The following is a 13,637-nucleotide window of genomic DNA, read 5'->3' as shown; positions in this document are numbered from 1 at the left end:
ATCAGAGCAACACATTTGACATACAGAACATCCCACAGCATACCTCAGTTGGCAGAATGCTTGCCCAGTACACATGAAGCCCTGAGTTTGATTCCTAGCACCACATAAACTGGACATAGTGACACAGGCCTGTATTCCTGGCACTTGTGAGATAAAGGCAAGAGGATCAGAAGTTCAAGGCTTTCTTGGCTATATAGCAAGCTGAATGCCAGCTGAGGCTGCATGACATCTTGGCTTTAAAAAGAAAGAGACAGACAGAAATGGGGAAGAAAAGCAAAGAGAAGAGAAGAGGAGAGGAGAGGAGAGGAGAGGAGAGGAGAGGAGAGGAGAGGAGAAGAGAGGAGAGGAGAGGAGGATGGAAGAAAGACAGGGAAAGAGGGCAAGAAAATAAATAGTTCTGTAACTCAGAAATTAGCAAAATTACATTGATTCAAGAATTCTATTTTCTTTAAGAATATTAATATTAAAGGTAAAATAACAAAAGAAGAGTGTTTACTGCTTGTACAGATGTTTTCTTTTCTTGTTTTTTTTGTTTTGTTTTGTTTTTTACTGATAGTATTAGGCAGACAGCAGCACAAAATGTGCTAAGGTCCATGGGCAAACACATAAAAGGTAGCAAAACAAACAAAAACATTTAACTGGGTCCCAGAGAGAGAAGAACTATTTAATGAACCCCTCATCTTTACTACACTCTGGGGATACAGAATCATAACTAAGACAGGAAGGAAACAAAGAGAAGTGCACAGTAGTTCATTTCCTTGCCCCACTTGTCATCCCTGGAAAAAGGGAGAAATTGACCCCTGGGGAAATGAGGAGTAGTAACAAAACTCCTGGCTTCCAAGCCCAGCTGTCCTGTTCAGGGAAGTCCCTTATCCTGGGACACTGTCAGCACTTGCAGATGTTCACAGTAAGTCCCAAGGAACTTTGAAAAAATAAAGTTCCCTCCATTGGGGAAAATCAGTGATGTCTGCCCTCTTTGAGGGCCACAGAAAAAGCAAACAAAACACTGCTGTTGCTTTCCAGCTGCATGTCAGTTTGCCTCCTTGGGCTCTGTTCAGAACTTCAGTGGTCCTGGGTGGTTTTGTTCCACTTCATATCACTGGCCATGACATCTTCCAAAGCCACAAAATTCTCTGTGCCTCAAGATTCTACTGCAGTAGGCATCAACTTCCGGCTGGCATTCAAAAGACTGTTGTCTCTAAGGCTGTGTTGCCATTTAATGCTTTAACTGGTTCCTAGGAATGGTGATGCAACCACTCAAAAATCCATGGACAATGTCTATGGTCACCGTATATACATATATGTCTTTTCCTTAATGTGTATGTCCATGCTCATGTAAGCCACATCTTGATTTAGAAGCAAGACAACTATATCAGTGGACCAGTGGTTCTCATTAGGGCGTATTTAGTCCCAGAGAAATATCTTGCAATGTCTGAAGATGCCATTGAATATCACAATTTGAGGTGAGAGGTGCAAGGTAAGGACAAAGGGACTGTTTACCATTATCAGTGACAGGGCAGAGACACACAAAGAATTGTCTAACCCAAATTGTCATCAGTGCTAATGTGAAGAAACCCAGAAACAGTCTAACAAAACATTAATAATTTCATTGTTACAGTCTCATTTCTCACTTGTCATATATTCTTAGTGTATAGGGTTGTAGTTCTTGACATCAAATTTCTATCAGTAAGAAAACTTGAATATGAGCTTCCACATAGACATTCAAACTACAGAGTTTGCCAGTATAAGATACAATGATACATTCCAAGACATTGTTGATTCATTTTATATCCCTCTGATGCATGTAAGCTATTAAATACACAAAATATTAACAATTCATTGTGGTGATATTGTGTTCCCCAATATATCATGCACCCTAATAAACTTATCTGGGGTCAGAGAACAGAACAACCACTAGACAGACATAGAGGCCAGAAAATGGTGGCACTCACACCTTTAATCCTTGCCTTCTGGAGGCAGAGATCCATCTAGATCTCTGTGAGTTCAAAGCCATACTGGAAACAGTCAGGCATGGTGAGTCACGCCTTTAATTCCAGGAAGTAATGGCAGAAAGCAGAAAGGTATTTAAGGCTTGAAAACCAGGAACTAGAGCCTGGGTAAGCTTTTAGGCTCTTGAGCAACAAACAGTTCAGCTGAGATCCATTCTGGATGAGGACTTAGAGGCTTCCAGTCTGAGGAAACAGGATCAGCTGAGGAACTGGCAAGGTGAGGTGATTGTGGCTTGTTCTGCTTCTCTGATCTTCCAGCATTCGCCCCAATACCTGGCTTCAGATTTGATTTTATTAATAAGACCATTTAAGATTCATGCTACAATTCATTCCACAAGTACAAGAAACAGCAAAGTCCTGACAGATTCTCTTCATATATTCTACTAGTGAAGTTGTATCTGAGCCATTTTCATACTCTTTAAAATCTTTTAAGTGTGACATAGACTGCCCCTTTACCACAAGCAAAGACAATATATGCAGTTCCTCCCACACCTCAGTAGATCTTTGTCATACACTTGGCTTATGTAACTGGAATAGACAGTATATTTTAGCTCTTCCTGGTACCATTTTTATGTTCCCACACTGCAGCAGTCATTTTGGAGAATGTTTTTCTTTGTGACCATTTGTTAGACAAAGTGCTAAGAGGAGACATGATAAACCAAGTTATATTTTAATGGGTATAATGTTGGAATGAAGGCATGGAAAAAACAGAAGATTGTACAAAGACAGAGAAACATTTTTACTAATATCTCTGTCAAAAATGATCCAGGTAAATGCTTGGGCTATGTCTTTCAGTGTGCCTCTGAAGCCCTGCCACTGTCCAATATTTGTGACTTAGTCCTGTATTGACCTTGAGAAGTTTACTACTTTGTCAGTTACATTTTCTATCAAACAAAACTTTCAAAAACTGCAACTTTTATGTCACTGAATTTCAAGTAGCTATTCTTCCCAATATGTTGTACTCTGAAATAAATTGTGTACAAAAATTATCTCCTATTAATTTAGTGAGAGCCTCCTCTGTAGACAGAGTCACCTGTTCCATTTATTCTAGGGCATTAGCTAAAAGTCTACAGAAACACAAACCACTGTGTCTCAAAAATGTTACAAAAGATGCCTGGAATCAACAAAGAAAAGTAAATTACTCACACATGAAAACACCAATATATATCTCCATGTTTGTACACTCAGTTTACATTAATTTGTTCAGTGGAAATATATCTATTGCCCTTCAAAGAATAAAGACAGTATAAAATGCAGATTGTGAAAGCAGACTGAGAAAATTTTTTATTCTGTTTATCCTTATTTGTTATGGAAAAAAGTTTACCAAAGGACACAATACTTTAGTTATACAGGAAAAAATAGTTCATTTTCTTTGCTATAAATCATGGTGGCAATAACCAAATAAGTTCATATCACTGTATTACACACCTGAATATTGTTAAAGGAATGTATTTTAAGAGTTCTTGTTTTGGGCATGGAGTTGGGGTTGGAGTCCACATCCTGAAGTACCCAAATTCTTGTGTCCCAAGACAATCAATCACATCAGGGACACATGGCTAGAAATAAAAATAAAGATAATTTATTCAGCAATGTGGCACCCATTCCCAATGGATAAATCTACAAAACAGTCCCACACCTAAGGCTCACAGAACTTTGCAGAAGAGTGGGTGGAAAGATTGTAAGAAACAGAAGATCATGGAGTCTGCTGTGAGATTGTGTCTCTTAGAATGTCAGAAGATGCATCCATGGTCTCACTAATATGACTGTATAAATGTGAGCTGAATAAGGACAACACCAGTAGACAAGTCAAAATGGATAGGCCCAAGTCCATAAGGCCTCAACCCTATACAAAGAACAACAGGTGACTAAGCAAATCTGAGAATGGGAGAAATTATCTTCTCCAGGGAAGAGCACCCTCCAGCGAAGAACTCTCCAGGGAAGGGTTATCCGATACCAAATGGTCAGCCCTGAAAACATACATACAAAGTAGCATTGAACTGAGAGGGTTATATTTATGAAAAAAGAGGCCATGAATTTTAAAGAGAACAAGGAGGGGTATATGGAAGGTTTGAAGAGAGAAAAAGTAAGAGAGAAATGATGTAATTATATGATAGTCTCAAAAATACAAAAAAAATTAAAGAAAAGGAAAAAAAGACTTCCTGAGAACAGGAGTTGGCTAGTGAGCAAGAAAAAAAATCTGCTCCCAAAGTGCTGGGCTGTGAGGCTCATCTCCCTTTAGCAATCTTGGTGTAGCTTTCTCTAGGACTTAGTCTCCTTTCACACCACTGCCAAAGAAAATGCTCCATGAAATAATTCAAATGTTATAGAACTTAACCATCCCATAATGTACATCAAAAACACCGCATTGCATTTTGTATTAGTCAGGATTCTCTATAATTGTGGAACTTATAGAACTTATTGAATGAATCTTTTTCTCTCTCTCTTTCTCCCTCTCTCCATACATATATATGGAATTTATTAGAATGACTTATGGGCTACAGTCCAACTAATCCAACAACAGCTAGCTGTGGAGTGGAAAGTCCATGAATCTAGTAGTTGCTCAGTATCACGAGGCTGGATGTCTCAGCTGGTTTTCTGTATATGCTGGAATCCTGAAAAGATAGGCTCCAATGCCAATGAAGGGATAGATGTGCTGGCAAGGTGAGGGCAAACAGGCAAAGAAGAAGGAAATTTCTTTCTTCCATTTTCCTTCCTTATACAGGTTTTCCAGCAGAAGGTGTGGCCTAGCTTAAAGGTGTGTCTTCAGGCCTCAAAATCTGCCTTAAAGGCGTGTGTCATCCCAGCTCAAAATCCAGATCAAAAATCTGTGTCTTCCTGCCTCACAGGTATGCTCTTCATTTCTGGACTGTAATTCATTCCAGATATAGTCAAGCTAACAACCAAGAATAGCCATCCAAATACCATATGTATATATATACAAATTATTATTTATCATTATTACAAAATATTATATGTGTAAGTGGGGGATGAGGATAAGAAGGTGGGGATGAGGGAGAGGAATGGGTAGGGGATAAATAACTAAAACCAGGATTATGAAGTGACCTTATAGAAACCTGCTGATTTGTAGCTAATTTAAAAAATATGTAACTTAAAAAATAGAACTTTGAATGAAAGTAATGAGCATGAATGGACAATGCTATTCCCAGAAGATATGGGTGTAGATGTAACCAACCGTCTTATTAAATAAGAAACACAGAGCCGATTCAGAGAAGAAAGCCAAGAGGTCAGAACTAAGAGCCTTACCCTTCCTGCTTCAGCCAAGAGAGCTCTCCAAAAGGGACCTACTTCCTGTGTGTATGTCTTTATATAGTCTAGCTGTTCTGCCTTGTCATTGGTTGTAAACCCAAACACGTGACTGCCTCATCACTGACTGTATGTACAGCCCTCCAGGTCCTCTATGGTATTGAGATTAAAGGCATGCGCCACCGCCGCCACGCACTTGCTATGGCTCTAATAGCTCTGACCCCCAGGCAACTTTATTTATTAACATACAATTAAAATCACATTTCAGTACAAGTAAAATACCACCACATTTCCCTTTTTCTATTTTATATGGGTAATCAAATAAAAATATCTCTGCCAAACATCATTCTTCCCCATGAGTTAGTAGTCAGGGAAGCTCCAGTACTCCCATCCATAACTACTCAGGCTATTGTCATTGATTTTTGGTTGCCTGCCTTAACTAGACAGGAAGATCCTATTTTTGAAGACAACACAGTTTGGCTGCAGGACTCAGAGAAATCAACTTTGACTGAACAGGCAACTTCCAACCTGCTGACTAGTTTTCATAGTTCCACGGGGTACTCTGCAAACTGCTATAGAAGAAACGACATTAATAGTGCTGGACCCTAAATGTCAAAATGTGCATATTGCTGCAATAGTGGCATGACTCTTTGAGGGGTAAGCTGTATCAGTGTTTCTTTTACAAATCTGGGTATCCTTGTGTTTGGGTCATAGATGGTAAGAATTGCAGTGTCTTCTTGGTGTATTTTCCTTCTGTTAATTTTGGTTTGACACCTATTTTGTCGGGTATTAAAATGACTACTTCCACTTGTTTCCTAGATCCATTTGCTTGGAATAACTTTTTTCAGTCCTTTATCCTATGGTGATATCTATCCTTGATGTTAAGGTGTGATTCTTGGATGCAGAAGAAAAAAAAAATGGATCCTGTTTTCACGTCCATCTTTAATTTGGAAATTGAGATCATTGATGTGACCATATCAGTGACCAATGATTGTTGTTTCATGGTTTTTTTTGTTGTTATTTGTGGTGGTGGTGGTGGTGTGTGGTGTGTGTGTGCCTTCTTTTGACTTGGTCTCATCAGGATTTTATTTATTCCCTAAATTTTCTTGTTTGTAGTTAACATCTATGTTGGAGTTTTCTTTTTAGCACCTTCTGTAGGGATGGATTTGTAGAGATATTGCTTAAACTTGGTTTTCTCATGGAATGTCTTATTTTCTTCATCTGTGTTGATTCTAAGTTTTGTTGAATTTAATAGTCTGGGCTGGTATCTGTGATTTCTTAGAGTTTGTAGCACATCTACCCAGGCCCTTCTGACTTTTAGAGTCTCCATTGAGAAGTCAGGTGTAATCCTAATAGTTCTGTCTTTATATATTACTTGGTCTTCTTCCCTTGCAGACTTTAATATTCCTTCTTTATTCTATATATTTAGTGTTTTGATTATTATGTGGTAAGAGAACTTTCTTTTCTGGTCCAGTCTATTTGGTGTTCTGTGTGCTTTCTTACACTTTGATAGGCACCTCCTTCTTCATGTTAAAAACTTTTCTCCTATGATTTTCTTGAAAATATTTTCTGTGCCTTGACCTGTGTTTTTTTCTCCTTCCTCTATTCCTACTATTCTTAGGGTTTTTTTCATAATGTCCCCAATTTTCTGGATTTTTTTATACCAGGGGTTTTTAGATTTAACATTTTATTTGACCAGTGTATTCATTTCTTCTGTGGTGTCTTAAATGTCCGCAATTCTCTGTATTCTGTTGGTGAAGCTTGTCTCTGAGGTTCCTTTTTGAGTTCTGAATTTTTTCATTTCCAGATTTCCCTCAGTTTGGGTTTTCTTTTTTGATTCTATTTCCACCTTTAGGTTTTAAATGGTCTTCTTCATTTCCTTTCACTGTTTGTGTTTTTATAGATTTCTTTAAGGTATTTGTTCATGTGCTCTTTAAGAACTTCTATCATATTCATAAAGGCTGTTAAAAGGCCTTTTTCTAGTACCTCAACTATGTTGGAATATTCAGAGCCTGCTGTGGTAGGGCTGCTGGGCTCTGGGGGAGACATATTGTCCTGGCTGTTAATTATTGCAGTTTTATGCCAGCATCTGGGCATCTGGGACTGAGAAGATTGTTATTCTAAGTGCTGATATCTGGTCTTGTGTTTGTTGGTGGGTGCTCTGTTCCTTGGTTTCTGCTTCCTTTCTTGTTCTTAGAAGAATGTGGTGGCTATGTGTAATATTGTAGGAAATTTTGGGGGGATTCTGATAGGTGTGGCTACTGGGGATTCCAGGTAAAATCTGTTTCTGGGTATTGGGAGCAGACACTTAGGAGTGGGGATGGGTTGGGGCATGAAGAAGGTTCCCTGGAGAGAGGAAAGCAGGGTGTCCCCCCAATCTGCTTAGGCAGTCCCACAGAATGGGTGCAAAGAGTGAGGAAAGGCTGCAGCAGATCTGCTACAGAGCTGGGAGTGGAAAGAGAGGTGAAGACCTTCAGTTAGCCCAGTTGCTTCCCTGGTCAGACTAGCCTGTGGGTTCTCAAAGAGTTTCTGCTGGAGTTGTGGTCTGGGATAATACTATGGGTGAGGGGAAGAATATTTGGAAGGGAAGATCTGTGTGATTTATTGGAGATGAGGGCAGAGGGGGTAGGAGTCTACAGCAGATGTTCTGCTGCAGAACTTGGGACAGGACTGGGGAATATGAACTGGAGGAATGGATAGAGAGGTCAAGATATGCAATTAGCCTATCTGTTTCCCTGGCCAGAATGGCAAATAGGTTCCCAAGGAGTGTCTTCTGGAGTTGGGGGCTTGGGTAAAGCCATGAGTGGTGGAGGGAGGTTAGAAGGGATGTACTAGAGATGAGGGACTGGTGGGGTTGCAGCAGGTGTTCTGATGTGGTGTTCAGTGAATAGTAGTGAATGCAGATACATGGCTGCAAGTGACAATAACAAGTGACAGGTGAGTGCTCAAAGCTAAATAAGACATTTATAACATCCCCTTCAAGGTTTAGAGGAGGAGGTAGAAAGAATGCAACAGCCAGGCAATAGGAAGAAAGGATGGGAAACAAAAGACACAACTGCGAACTTAAAGCAGCTGTGATTGCCTACACTGGCTCTGCACAAGGAAGCACCATCGATGGTCAGAAATGGCTGGAGGTGTGATCAGGAACCATACTTGCTGATCAATTCAGGGAGATAGTTTTACTAATAGATTCAGGGCAAGTGTAACTCATTTCCTTGAGTTATGTACCCACTGGTGATCTCACCAGACTCCAAGAGTTATTTCCAATTTAAGGGTCACACAGATGCTTCTGGTTAAAGTAAATCTCTCAGAAAACAAAACCCAAAATGAAGAGTCTGGGCAAAGAACTGGGAGGATAGGTGGTAGACAAGAAAGAATAGGGGTAAAGTGTAACTGGAAAATTTTCTGTATACCACTTGACCTCACAGCAGCTTCTAAAATAATCATTCAGAGGCTTAATATTAATTACCAAACTGTTTGGTCTATGGCTCAGGCTTATTGATAGCTAGCTCTAACATCTTAAATCAACCCATTTCTATTAATCTATGTATCGCCTTGTGTCTCATGGCTTTACCTGTGTTCTATTACATCTTGCATCCCAGCGGCTCACAGTGTTACCTCTTACTCTGTCTTTCTTATCCCTGTATCTTTGCTTGGATTTCCCACCTGGCTCTTATCATGCCTTACCATAGGCCAAAGCATTTTTATTTATTAACCAGTGGGAGCAGCACATATTCACAGCATATCGAAAGACCATCCCATAACAGTAAAGAGTAATCAGAATACATTATATATGTGTTTATGAAGTTGTCAAATAAAAATAGATCAGAAATCCACAGTGCCAAACCTTAAACTAAGGTAATTCTAATTCTACTCATGAAGTCAGTCCAGATATTTCCAAACTATGTCCAAAGCACTGCGTTTGAAGAAACCGATCCATAGCCAGATGCATGGGAATGGAAGATTGGGTTTAAAGCCTAGCAAATAACTTAGCTGTCATCATAGAGCCTTTGTCCAGTGATAGATGGAGGCAGATACAGAGCTCCACGGCCAGGCACCAGGCTGAGCTCTGGGAATCCAACTGATGAGAGAGAGGGGAAATACTGCAGGTGAGGGACGTTGAGATCATGATGGGAGGATGTGCAGAGATGACCGGCCATACTAGTAGAAGCCCATGAACTGTGGACTGGTAGCTATGGAGCCCCCATGGGGCTGGACTAGGCCCTCTGGACACGGAAGACGGTTGTTTGGCTCGAACTGTTCAGGGGGCACCCAGGCAGGGGGATCAGGATCTGTCCCTGGTCTATGGGCAGGCTTCTGGAATCCGGTGCCTATGGTTGGACACCTTGCACAGCCATGGTGCAGTGGGAAGGGGCTTGGACCTGCCTAGGCTCAGTGTGCTGGGCTCTGATGAATCCCCATGGGAGACCTTGATTTGGGGTATGTGGGGATGCAGGGTGGCTTGGGAAAGAGGGTTGGGGTGGAAGGAGGGAGTAGGGGGGGATCTGTGGATAGCATGTGGAGTGAGTAGAAAAGTTCTTAATAAAGAAAAAAACAAAAAAAAAAGATTGGGTTTAAGTCCTTGTTTTAGCTCTACTCAGTCAACCCCAGCCACAGCTGGGAGATATGTTCCGGAAATATTACATGCCAAGTTCCACTCTCGGTAATTTACAGCACATATTACAGGCCCTGAGAAATCACTCAAAAGGAAGCTTGTTTATTTTAGCTTAAAGCAAACATATTTGACCTCAGAACGCTTTTGTACTTAATATTATGAAATGTGTTTATGGAAAATTTTTTTTCAAATATTTAAAGATTTTATATATAGGATGAATTATAACACCATGGAGCCATTTATAGACACTCTAAAATCTCATACAATTACACAAAACACAGACAGACACAAGGTGCCTCCTGCTTTATTAATCACCAAAACTGTATAGTTTTGGTCATACAACAGGGTAATTTAAAGTATAAACATGAGACTGGAAGCAGAAATGTCAATATCTATGAAAAACTATGGAACCTAATTTCCCTCTACTTAGATTTACAAATCACTAATTTGAGATAAACTCTTAAGTATTTTCATAGTACAAAATGCAAGTCAGACAGATCATGTCCTTCCTGAGTAGATGTTTATGATTCTCAGCCATCTGGATCTGAACTCATTATCTTAATTTAGAGAATTCTCCAGATAAGTTACCCATAAGAAGCATGAAATCCTCTCACTAGCAAAGTTGAAAGTAGATTTTAACTCTCCTAGCCTTCCCTGTAGTAAAGGCATCGACCTATGAGTTTAACTTTCACTTGGGAAATAGTGACACCCAGAGAGGACTTCTCAAGATCTGAATGGAACTGGGTGAAATCAGAATCTGGAAAATTCTGCAGTAGGATAAAATGCATGTGCATGGCATGTTGGGTTAGGATAATTCAAAATAAATTCATGAATAATGAATAAAATGTGCCATTTACCATTTATGTAGGAGCCAGAGCACAATGTGTGATATGGGTGTGATAATCAAAAGACATCTTATAAGTTCTGTATGATGGTGGCCTACACCTGTGAACAGAGCCCTCTAGAGGCTGAGACAGGAGGACTGCTGTGAGGGAACTTGAGGCTAGACTGGGTAAATAGTGGACCATGTCTAAAAAAGAAGAAGAAATAGAAGGAGAGATGGGGAGAGGAAAGAGATAGAAAGAAGGAATGAGAGAGACAGAAATATATAAAGAGAGACAAAGAGAGAGATAGAGACACAGAAAGGTGGAGGGGTTCTAAGAAGAATCTTTCAATGGAAACTGACAACCGTAAGAGTGTAGACATAGTGGAAGCAGGATTATGATTTGAGATGTTTCTAATTTTTCTTTCATGTGACTTTTCACATAGTTTTAAAAATTACAGGGAATTCTGGAAGGGATCATTCCTATCAACCAAAAGGAAGAACATTTGAACTTCCTATAAAAGGCCTACCTGTCTTAATAGTAATCTCCCTATAATGGGTTATTGAACAGTACCAAAGTAATTGGGATTTTGTGGATATGTCAGATTGTTATTATTTCTTTTCATTTCTACTTAACAAATAACTCTGTACTTACTACAATATAAATTAAAATGAATAAAATCTGGAGCCTGTGAGACCCATATGTTGGAAGAAGAGAACCAATTCCCTCAATTTGTCTTTTGACATCTACACACAAGTCATGTGTCCTAGCTGGTCTCAACTTGACACAAGCTAAATTCATCTGAAATGAGGAAGCCTCAGTTGAGAAAGTAATAAGATCAGGCTGCAGGAAAGCCTTAGCATTTTCTGAATTTCCTTAATTAGTGATTGATGGGGGAAGGCCCAGCCCATGGTGGGTGGTGTCATGGCTGACCAGGTGGTCCTGGGTTGTATAAGAAAGCAGACTAAGTAAGTCATGGAAAGCCAGTAAGCAGTGTCCCTCCATAGGCTCAGAAATATCTCCTACCTCCAGGTTCCTGCCTTGTTTGAGTTCGTGTCCTGTCTTTATTCAAAGATGGACTATAATGTGAAAGTGTAAGTCAGATAAACTCTTCCCTCCCCAAGTTGCTTTGGTCATGGTGTTTTGTCATAACAGTAGTAACCCTAACAAAGACACTGTGGCATGTACGTGCGTGCGCGCGAACACACACACACACACACACACACACACACACACACACACACACACACACACACACACACAAACACTAAATATATAAATGTAGTAAGAAATAAAGTCATAAAAAAACTGAATAAGATCCAATTTAATGAGACCCAGTTTAATCTGTCAGAGAGCCTGCAATCCTAATGAGAGAAAAAGATTCAGAAATATTCTACCAAGATCCAAAATGAAATAACTAACATGCAGAGATAAAAGCAAAATATTAAATGATAGCATAGAGAAGGGAATGATATCTCAAAAAAAGCCAGCTTGTCAAAATTAAGGCAGCCTAAATTTTCAACTTACTACTTAGTTTTATCTGTAAAGTAAAGGTGTATGAATCCCTTATAGCTTCATATTCAGAATGCCATGTAATTGAGACTAATTGTTTTTGAATTCTTAATGAAATCATGAGAAATAAGGAGACAAGTCAAACAAAGGACAACTGACTTGCACTCTTTAAAAATGTCAATGTTATTAAAGATAAATGGTGACATTTTAGTCGACATTAAAGAAGTCTGAGGAGAGAAACAACAATCAAATGCTACCCTTTATTGGGTTCTAAATCATTTGTGCATACAGTGTATTGAACATCTTGGCCCTGGAAGACAATAAGGTCAGTTCTTACTCACTGGCCAAGGCTGTTGTAAACCACAGAAGTGACCTGGAATTCCCTCTTATGAGTTGTAATGGAGTTTTTTGTACCTTAGTAGATCTTTTTGTACTCAGAATGAATGAAAAGTAAGCAGTCAATACTGAAACTTGAGAAATCTGTCAAGTTTTGATGGCAAATTGTTCCACCTATTGGGCCCAACACCTTGGACAGGAAGCCCTGATGTCGATACTACATACAAGCTTCATTACATCACATGGAGTCCTATTGAAGTCAGGCCTAATTGGTGTCATGTTAGACAGAGTGAATGAATTTAGTTCCAGTTCTCATCAGTCAGAATAACTGGAGTGTTTAAGCAAGTGGCATATTAATGGGAAGGTTCATTAAAGAAGATAAAAATTGTTGAGAGCCACTATGAGTCATGCTCTTTCCCCATCTTTAGGACAGCTTTATTTAGTGTTGTCCCTCTACGTTGAACAGCAGAAGATAGAGATGTTATGTCCTTTCTTTGCCCTTACTGCAACGCAAAGGAAAGGCCTATTTGATATCAGGATAATAAAACTGCTGTCTCATTTGGAATAAAGCCTGCTCGAATTTGCAAGCATTTCCTACCCCCCACCCATGAGATATTTTTTTAACTCAGTGTGCTTCCCATGTGATGCAAGCCTATGTACAGAGAATCTGCTTGAACTGATCCACACATGATTCCTATCCCACCAAGAAAAAAACAGAACTGATAAAAATTCGACTCTTGTGCTTCATGCTATGTCGTGAGCAACCAACTCCTTTGCTTCTGACTTGAGTTTAATGTCCTCTGCCAACATGCTTGGGACTAGCGAGGGCAACTGACTATCTTGTGGACAGAAAAAAAATCAAATGTTTCAACAAAGACTGAACTAATGCCAGCAAGTATTACTCTTATGAAATGAAAGACCCAGTATAACAGATATAATTCATTCTCAAACTTGTCTGTAATTTGATGCAAATCCCAGTGAAAGTAAGGTTTTACATGAAAATTAAAATATATATGTAAATGTAAAGTATTTACCATAACTAAAACAATATTATAAAAGAACAAATTTGGCTGTGTG

The sequence above is a fragment of the Peromyscus californicus genome, unplaced genomic scaffold (genome assembly GCF_007827085.1).
Source record: "Peromyscus californicus insignis strain IS unplaced genomic scaffold, ASM782708v3 Scaffold_9__1_contigs__length_137607984, whole genome shotgun sequence".
NCBI classification, from domain to species: Eukaryota; Metazoa; Chordata; class Mammalia; order Rodentia; family Cricetidae; genus Peromyscus; species Peromyscus californicus.
The sequence above is the reverse complement of the archived record's forward strand: the minus strand, read 5'-3'. Positions refer to the sequence as shown.